Source organism: Budorcas taxicolor, chromosome 18, assembly GCF_023091745.1.
Source record: "Budorcas taxicolor isolate Tak-1 chromosome 18, Takin1.1, whole genome shotgun sequence".
NCBI classification, from domain to species: Eukaryota; Metazoa; Chordata; class Mammalia; order Artiodactyla; family Bovidae; genus Budorcas; species Budorcas taxicolor.
Genome location: NC_068927.1, coordinates 55,554,684 through 55,564,948, shown reverse-complemented (window position 1 = coordinate 55,564,948; position 10,265 = coordinate 55,554,684).

The following is a 10,265-nucleotide window of genomic DNA, read 5'->3' as shown; positions in this document are numbered from 1 at the left end:
TATTCAGTCTTCCCGTCTGCTGCTGCTGCTGCTAAGTCGCTTCAGTCGTGTCCGACTCTGTGTGACTCCATAGATGGCAGCCCACCAGGCTCCGCTGTCCCTGGGATTCTCCAGGCAAGAACATTGGAGTGGGTTGCCATTTCCTTCTCCAATGCATGAAAGTGAAAAGTGAAAGTGAAGTCACTGAGTCGTGTCCAACTCTCAGCGACCCCAGGGACTGCAGCCCACCAGGCTCCTCCATCCATGGGATTTTCCAGGCAAGAGCCATCACCATCTTTTCCAGTCCCTTTCTGGGTTCTTGCTGAAACATGCTGGAGTCTGGGGTGGGGAAGAAACTATGTTATTAGTTTCTTATTGCTGCTGGAATAAATGGCCATAAACTGAGTGACTTAAAACAATAGAAATGTATCCTCTTACAGTTCTAGAGGCCAGAAGTCAACAGGGCTATATTCCCTCTGTAGGTTCCAGAGGAGAGTGTGTTCCTGCCTCTTCCGTTTCCACTGACTGGCAGCACTCCTTGACTTGTGGCCACATCGTTCCAATACCTGCCTCTAAGGACAGAGACATCGCCTTCCCTCCAACCGCGCGTCACAAGTCTCCCTCCGCCTCCCTGGTATAAGCACCCTTGTGATTACATTTAAGAACCCTCTAGGGGACTTCCTTGGAGGTGCAGTGGATAAGAATCTGCCTGCCAATGCAGGGGGCACGGGTTTGATCCCCGGCCGGGGAAGACTCCACACGCTGTGGAGTGACTAGGTCTGAGAGCCGCAACTCCTGAACCTGCATGGTGCAATGACTGAAGTCCAGGCGCCTACAGCCTGTGCTCCGCAACAAGAGAAGCCGCCACAATGAGAAACCTGAGACCCACAACGAAGAGTAGCCTCCCCTTACTGCAACTAGAGAAAGCCCACACAAAGCAACGGAGACCCGTGTGTGCAGCTCAGTCACTCAGCCGTGTCCCACTCTTTACGACTCCACGGACTGTAGCCCGCCAGGCTCCTCTGTCCACGAGGTTCACCAAGCAAGAATACTGGAGTGTTGCCATTTCCTCCTCCAGAGGATCTTCCCGACCCAGGGATCAAACTTGAGTCTCCTGCATCACCTCCTGCACTGGCAGGTGGATTCTTTACCACTGAGCCACCTGCAAAGACCCAGTGCAGCCCCCCAAAAAGAACCCCCTAAATAATCCAGGATAACCTTCCATGTCAAGATCATTAGTTTATCTGCCACATCCCTTTTCCCACATGAAGTCACCCTGCAGGTTTCAGTCATTAGGAGGCGAACATCCCTGGGAACGATTTTTCGGTCTATAGCAGTGGAGCATGACTGGAGCGTGAGTGTAGAAACAGGTTCATTTTTCCCACGCTCATCTGCAATGCTCCAATAGATCACCCACATCCTTCCTCCCCAAATAGTATTCTTCTGCAGCAAACTTCAATTTGTGCAGATCTAGCTTTCTTTTCACAGCAGAGATGATCCATGTAAACATTTGAACAATCCAGAAATGTACTCCCCCCCTTCCCCCCTCCCCACAATAAAGCGTTGAAAAATCCCCTCACCTTCACCCTTCTGAAACTCCTTTAGCAATTTGGAATGTACTCTCCTAGACTTTTACAAATGTGATGCTTGTGTTTGGGAATGGACGTGTGAGTGCACGATGTTTGGCAAAGTTTGGTTCCACTAGATGAAGCCATGTGTTGTGGACTTGACTCAGCAAGGATTTTAAGGTCTTTGCAGAGGGGATTCTTTGCTGATAGGAATGCATGGTTGTTATACCAACTCTGACCTTAAGAGGGCGCATGAGCTGGAGGAGAGTCAGAAGGCTAGGCCATACCCTCTTGATATATTAAGATTTTTGGACCACAGTTGGGCATTGCTAAAGAAAATCAGTTCTGAATATAGAATATTCATTGGAAGGACTGATGCTGAAGCTGAAGTTCCAGTACTTTGGCCACCTGATGCGAAGAACTGACTCATTGGAAAAGACCTTGATGCTGGGAAAGATTGAAGGCAGGAGGAGAAGGGGACGACAGAGGATGAGATGGTTGGATGGCATCACTGACTCCACGGACATGAGTCTGAGCAAGCTCTGGGAGTTGGTGATAGACAGGGAAGCCTGGCATGCTGCAATCCATAGGGTCGCAAAGAATCTGACACAACTGAGGAACTGAACTGCACTGGGCATTGCCTTAAAATCACAGGTTCTTAACATTTTCTATGTCCTGGACCCTTGGAGAAGTTATTAACTGCTTCTCAGAATAATTCTCACAACTTTTTAAAAGTGAAAGTGTCAGTCACTCAGTCATGTCAGACTCTTTGTGACCCCATGGACTGTAAACAGCCAGGCTCCTCTGTCCATGGAATTCTCCAAGCAAGAAGACTGGAGTGGGTTGCCATTCCCTTCTCCAGCGGCTCTTCCCAACCCAGGGATAGAACCCAGGTGTACTGCAGGCAGATTCTTTACCGTCTGAGCCACTTTATGGTGGTGCGAATTCAAATGTAACAAGAAGTGGCCAGGATAGTATAAAAGCAATAAGGAAATGTGTAATAGGTCACCTGATGTAAGCCGCCGTCCTCGTTCCCATTTCATCAACTGTTCCGATAACGTGCTTTGATCACTTTTTTTCAGAACGATGTTTTTGTAAATGTGCTGAAGCACCTCATGTTGTTTTAATAGTGCCGTAAGTCCATTGTTAGTTTGAAGCTTCCCTGTTGGTGGAACTTCAGGTGATTTCCAATATTTTTGTCCATATCACAGGGAGCACCCTAGCACATGCATCCTGGTGCCTGTGTAGGAGGATTTATTGCAGACAACTCTCTAAAAATGGAATCGCAGGGCAGAGAGGGCATGCTTCGCTCTCAGCCCGTGCAACCTTGATGCTGGTGTCCCCTCATTCTGCTCCTCAAGCCCCAGACCCAGGCTGTTCAACACAGCAGCCACCAGCCATATTCAACTACTGAGTTATAGAAACGTGGTGAGTCCAAATTGAGATGTGCTCTGAGTATAAAACACACCAAGACTTATTGAAAAAAAAAAAAAAGATTGTAGAACACCTCAACAATTTTTTATTGTATTATATGTTCAAATAATAATCATGGAAAAATTGGAAAAATCGTGTTAAGCGAAATGCACTATTCTTTATTTATTTCTTTGGCTGCTCCAGGTCTTAGTTGCAGCACGTGTGATCTTTTGTTGCAGCATACGGGATCTAGTTCCCCAACCCGGAATCGAACCCAGGCCCCCCGCTGCCTTGGGAGTACAGAGTCTTACTTCCCTACCACCAGGGAAGTCCTGCAAAGTGTATTGTTAATTACAGCTGATGCCTGAACAAAGCAGGGGTGATGGGGCCCTGGCCTGACTGAAAATCCTAGTACTGCTCCCTCTGCCTCAGAAACGAAGGAATCGATGAATGACTCACTCAAGGGCAGGAAGCAGAAACAGTTTGGATAGAATCAGGACTCAAACCTTAGTTCTTTGGATTCCATAGATTGCGATCTCTAATTGAGCACAAACTTTTCCCCACACTTAATTTACAAATCTGTAAAATGAAAATATAGGTACTATATTGAAAAGAAACTATTTCAGTAAAAAAAAATTTTTAAGTAGGTGCTGTGTGCTTAGTTGTTCAGTCATCTCCGACTCTTTGTGACCCCAGGGACTGCAGCCCGCCAGGCTCCTCTGGCCGTGGGGATTCTCCAGGCAAGAATACTGGAGTGGATTGCCAGGCCTTCCTCCAGGAGATCTTCCCAACCCAGGATCAAACCCAGGTCTCCTGCATTGCAGGCGGAGCCTTTACCGTCTCAACTACACTGCCTCTGCGGAGACTGAACCCTGTGCTGCTGAGCTGTTGACCCTCCACACGCCCTGAGGGGAACTCAGGGTGGAGAGTGAGGCACTCTGCCCTCCAGCGAAACTGGTGGAACAGGTCCTTAGATAGTTAGATATTTTCAGGAACTGATTTCATGATCCCAACCCCTGCAACTCCTCATCTCTAGAAAAGCACTAAATCCCTTCATCATGACATCAGCTCCTTGTGACTTGCAGAAAACCTCTTGTAGAGTAAGTGCTTGATTGCACTGAACTCTCCCTTCACCAAAATCTTATATATTGACCTTTCCCCACTGCCTCTTTGGAGCAGTCTCTCAGAGCTATCTGAGGTGCTATCTCCCAGGCTGCAGCCCTCATGCATGCGTGCTAAGTCACTTCAGTCATGTCTGACTCTTTGACCCCATGGAGTTTAGCCCACCAGGCTCCTCTGTCCATGGGATTCTCCAGGCAAGAATACTGGAGTGGGTTGCCATGCCCTCCTCCAGGAGATCTTCATGACCCAGGGATCAAACTCACATCTCTAATGTCTCCTGCATTGCCAGGCAGATTCTTTACCACTAGCGCCACCTGGGAAGCACTCATTTTGCCCTCAAATAAAATTTAACTCGCAACTCTCACATTGTGCGTTGAGAGGATTAAAATCTACACAATGGAGAGACAAGAGCAGAAAAAAGGTTATGACCAAGTGGCATACAGACTCATAGGGTTTTGTGACCCCAAGTCTCTAGGGCCGTGCAGAGCTGATCCCATCTGAAGGGGCAGGGCTGAGCAGATGGCCGAAGCCACCACACCCCAAGGGCAGCCGTGGCCAGCCACCAGCCTGCCAGGGGCCGCAGGAAGCCCAGAGCTGGTCAGATGTCAGCAATCTACGCAGAGGCTCTCAACTGTGGGCACCGTGGCTTCCAAGGCAGGATGTGGTGGACCTATTGTTTGCAGCCACGCTTTCCGGGAAACAAACTCACTCAGAAGGACAATGCAGATAAGGGAGTGCAGCTGATTACACTGGCGGGCCCAAGGCAGAGTCTCCTCTTAGCCAAGGACCCTGACCAGTTTTTGTGAAAACCCTAAGTGCACATGCTCAAACCCACTTTCCCAAATTCCTTGAAACTAGTCTGGGCAAGGTAAATGAGAGATCTGATCAAAGTTAACCCGTGATTCATGTGTCATAAGCCTAGGTAGTTAAACAGTGGATATTTATCAATAGGCCTGTGGTCATGCCCCGATAAACATAATGGAATTTGTTTAGAGATAATTAGCGCATGAGTCGGACACGACTGAAGTGACTTAGCAGCAGCAGCAGCATGTTCTTTTAGGCTACGGAGAGTCCTGAGGCTCTTTCAGCCGGGAGGTCTGGTTTCCCATTGGTATGCCATTTCTATAGACACCAGGCACAAAGTTCAGAGTCCACTGGGAGGCTGACCATGCGTGTAGCCTGATGTTTGCAGCCTGGCCTAAGATGGAGTCCAGCTCTGTCTGTTTCTTCCTTCACTATAGGCAGCAATGCTTGGGTCCATACAGTCTCTGACCCTGGCCAGACTGGTTCACCAGAACTTTCAACACTGTGCAAACTGAGACCCAGGAGGTGGCAATAAACCCCAGGGGCAGGGCTGGGAGGAGGGTGCCTCAAAGAGAGGGCCTCTCAAAGGCTGGCGGAAAACACCACCACCAGCAAGAATAATAATAGCCAAAGCTCCCTAAGCCACTGCCTGGTGACCATGCTGTTCCTAGCATCTCACAATAACAGAAACAGTGAAGAAGTGCTGAGACTTCCCTATGGCCCAGTGGTTAAGACTCCACAGTTCCACTGCAGGGGCATGGGTTCAATTCCTGGTCAGGGGAGTTAATCCCACCTGCTGCATGGGATGGCCAAAATAAACAAATACAATTTATAAAATGACAAAAAAGATAAGGAGTGCTAACCCTGATGGAATTCAGAATGGGAGCTATTATTATTACTACTCTGAAAATTCTAGAAGTTTCTATTTCTAAAATTGTTTAAGTGTATGAAGAGCAAAAGCATCTCTGACTTTAAAACTTACCAGTTCTTTTCTTTTTTTTTTTTGAATCTCAGTTCCCTGACCAGGAATTGAACCCAGGCCCACAGCAGTGAGAGTGCCGAGTCTTAACCGCTAGACTGCCAGGGAATTCCCATAAAATGTCAGTTCTAAGATTCTGTTATTCTGAGCTCCAAAATCACTGCAGATGGTGATTGCAGCCATGAAATTAAAAGACGCTTAATCCTTGGAAGGAAAGTTATGATCAACCTAGACAGCATATTCGGAGAAGGCGATGGCACCCCACTCCAGTACTCTTGCCTGGAAAAATCCCATGGACGGAGGAGCCTGGTAGGCTCCATGGGGTCGCTAAGAGTCAGACACGACTGAGCGACTTCACTTTCACTTTTCACTTTCATGCATTGGAGAAGGAAATGGCAACCCACTCCAGTGTTCTTGCCTGGAGAATCCCAGGGACAGAGGGAGCCTGGTGGGCTGCCGTCTCTGGGGTCGCACAGAGTTGGACATGACTGAAGTGACTTAGCAGCAGCAGACAGCATATTAAAAAGCAGAGACATTATTTTGTCAATAAAGGTCTGTCTAGTCAAGGTTATGGTTTTTCTGGTAGTCATGTATGGATGCGAGAGGTGGACTATAAAGAAAGCTGAGTGCTGAAGAATTGATGCTGTTAAACTGTGGTGTTGGAAAAGACTCTTGAGAGTCCCTTGGACTGCAAGGAGATCCAACCAGTCCATCCTAAAGGACATCAGTCCTGAGTGTTCATTGAAAGGACTGATGTTGAAGTTGAAACTCCAATACTTTGGCCACCTGATGCGAAGAGCTGACTCATTTGAAAAGACCCTGATGCTGGGAAAGATTGAGGGCAAGAGGAGAAGGGGACAACAGAGGATAAAATGGTTGGATGGCATCACTGACTCAATGGACATGGGTTTGGGTGGACTCCAGGAGCTGGTGATGGACAGGAAGGCCTGGCATGCTGCGGTTCATGGGGTCGCAAAGAGTCGGACATGACTGAGCGACTGAACTGACTGAACTGAAAGATTCTGTCATTTTTTAAATTTCTATTAATTTATTTTTAACTTACAGACAAATGATTTCCTCTCATTTGAGGGAGCAGGTCTATGGATCTTTTTTTTTTTTTTTCCTGCTACAGTTACATAACTTGTGGGATCTCAATTTGGAGACCAGGGATTGAACCTGAGCCCTCATCAGTGAAAGCACAGAATCCTAAGCACTGGACCGCCAGGAAGTCCCCAGTCTGTGAGTCTTAACAAAGGCATTGAGTCATGTAGCCTTTACCACAAACAAGACACACTGCCTTCCAAAATCCCCTTGGGGCTTCCTCTCTGTCAACACCACTGCCACCTGTAACCCCTGGCAACCACCGATCTATTCTCCATCACCAAAGTTCTGTCGTTTCCAGAATGTCCTATAAATGGAACCAAACAGTATGCAGGCTTCTGAATGTCAGCTCTTTCCTGTAGCATAAGATGTTTAAAATTCATGCATGTTGTGGCATGGACCACAAGTTCCTTTTAATAGCTGAGGAGTTTTTCATCATCTGGGTGTTTCACAGTTTGTGTATCCATTTATCAATGGAAGGATGAGTTGTTTCCCGTTTGGAACAATTACTTTAAAAGCTGCTGCAAATATTCTCCACAGGGTGTTCTGTGATCCTGTGTTGTTTTTGGTTTTGGTCTCTAAGTTGTGTCCGACTCTTTGTGACCCCATGGACTATACCCCACCAGGCTCCTCTCTCCATGGGATTTTCCAGTCAAGAAAACTGGAGTCGGTTTCCATTTCCTTCTCCAGGGACCTTCCCAACCCAGGGACCTTCCCGACCCAGGGGTCAAATCCACATCTCTTGCACCTGCTGCACTGGCAGGTGGATTCTTTACCACTGAGCCACCTGAGATTCCCGTTTTGCAGACAGGCTAATGGAGGCTCAGAGAAGCTTCAGGGTAGGTCTCTAGGAGTGGGATTTCTGGGTCATATGGTGAGTGCATGTTTAATTTCATAAGAAATTGACCATATGAGGGAATTCCCTGACAGTCCAGTGGCTAAGACTCCATGCTTCCAGTGCAAGGGGGTCGGGTTCAATCCCTTTTCAAAGATTTCACTTTTAAAAAAGAGCTGGGTTCAGGGGAAACCAGATAAAATAGGTCAGGTGGGGTGACATGGTACCTCCTTAGGTTATCCATCTTTAAGTTCGTCTTTAAGCCCCTCACTGATCAAGGGGCAACCACAAACCCCAGCATCAGCATCTCCTGGTTTTGTAAGAAATGTGAATCTCAGACCCCGCCCCGGTGCTATTAAATGACAACCTGCATTTTAACAAGAGATCCAGGTGGTTCCTGGGCATCTTAAGGGCTAAGAGGTGCTGGCCCAGAGCATGCCTGGGAGAAACTGATCAAGTGTGCCGTCCAGCCCTCACTGTGCAGATGCTGCCCTCCTGTGGAGCTGCTCTCAGGCTTCTCCCTTTCATCCTGAGTGTGTGTTCCTGCTCAGTCGTGTCTGATTCTTTGCGACCCAGTGAACTGCAGTCCAGCAGGTTCCTCTGTCCGTGGAATATTCCAGGCAAGAATACTGGAGTGGGGTGCCATTTCCTACTCCAGGGGATCTTCCTGACCCGGGGCTTGAACCCATGTCTCTTTCGTCTTCTGCAATGGCAGGCAGGTTCTTTACCAGCTGCACCACCGAGAAAGCCCTCTCCTTTTCAGAGTCTATCTGTATTGGGCTGTGGGTACATATGTTTGCAATCTGCTGGAAATCTGAAATGAAGGCAGAGATGTGTTCTTGGAAATGAATAGTATATATATTGCTCTCTAATTTTTAACTGTTTAATATGCTCTGCCAAGAAGAAGACAAAGTCTGAAAGCACACACACAGATACACACATAAGAAGAATGAAGATAGACAAGATCTAGAGAGAAGTGGAGTTTCACTTGAGTTTCCCCAAGAGTAGACTCCAAGAATATGACTTGGGAGACAAGACCTTTTAGAACTAACACCCAAAAAAACACATCCTTTTCATTATAGGAGACTGGAATGCAAAAGTAGGAAGTCAGGAAACACCTGGAGTAACAGGCAAATTTGGCCTTGGAGTACAGAATGAAGCTGGGCAAAGGCTAATAGAGTTTTGCCAAGAGAATGCATTGGTCATAGCAAACATCCTCTTCCAACAACACAAGAGAAGACTCTATACATGGACATCACCAGATGATCAACACCAAAATCAGATTGATTAAATTCTTTGCAGCCAAAGATGGAGAAGCTCTATACAGTCAACAAAAACAAGACTCGGAGCTGACTGCGGCTCAGATCATGAACTCCTTATTGCCAAATCAGACTTAAATTGAAGAAAGTGGGGAAAACCACTAGACCATTCAGGTATGACCTAAATCAAATCCCTTATGATTATATAGTGGAAGTGAGAAATAGATTTAAGGGACTAGATCTGATAGAGTGCCTGATGAACTATGGATGGAGGTTCATGACATTGTACAGGAGACAGGGATCAAAACCATCCCCATGGAAAAGAAATGCAAAAAAGCAAAATGGCTGTCTGGGGAGGGCTTACTAATAGCTGAGAAAAGAAGAGAAGCAAAAAGTAAAGGAGAAAAGGAAAGATATAAGCATCTGAATGCAGAGTTCCAAAGAATAGCAAGAAGAGATAAGAAAGCCGTCCTCAGCGATCAATGCAAAGAAATAGAGGAAAACAACAGAATGGGAAAGACTAGAGATCTCTTCAAGAAAATTAGAGATACCAAGGGAACATTTCATGCAAAGATGGGCTCGATAAAGGACAGAAATGGTCTGGACCTAACAGAAACAGAAGATATTAAGAAGAGGTGGCAAGAATACACAGAAGAACTATACAAAAAAGATCTTCAGGACCCAGATAATCATGATGGTGTGATCACTCACCTAGAGCCAGACATCCTGGAATGTGAAGTCAAGTGGGCCTTAGAAAGCATCACTATGAACAAAGCTAGTGGAGATGATGGAATTCCAGTTGAGCTATTTCAAATCCTGAAAGATGATGCTTGCTGTGAAAGTGCTGCACTCAATATGCCAGCAAATTTGGAAAACTCGGCAGTGGCCACAGGACTGGAAAAGGTCAGTTTTCATTCCAATCCCAAGGAAAGGCAATGCCAAAGAATGCTCAAACTACCGCACAATTGCACTCATCTCACACGCTAGTAAAGTAATACTCAAAATTCTCCAAGTCAGGCTTCAGCAATACGTGAACCGTGAACTTCCAGATGTTCAAGCTGGTTTTAGAAAAGGCAGAGGAACCAGAGATCAAATTGCCAACATCCCGTGGCTCATGGAAAAAAACAAGAGAGTTCCAGGAAAACATCTATTTCTGCTTTGTTGACTATGCCAAAGCCTTTGACTGTGTGGATCACTATAAACTG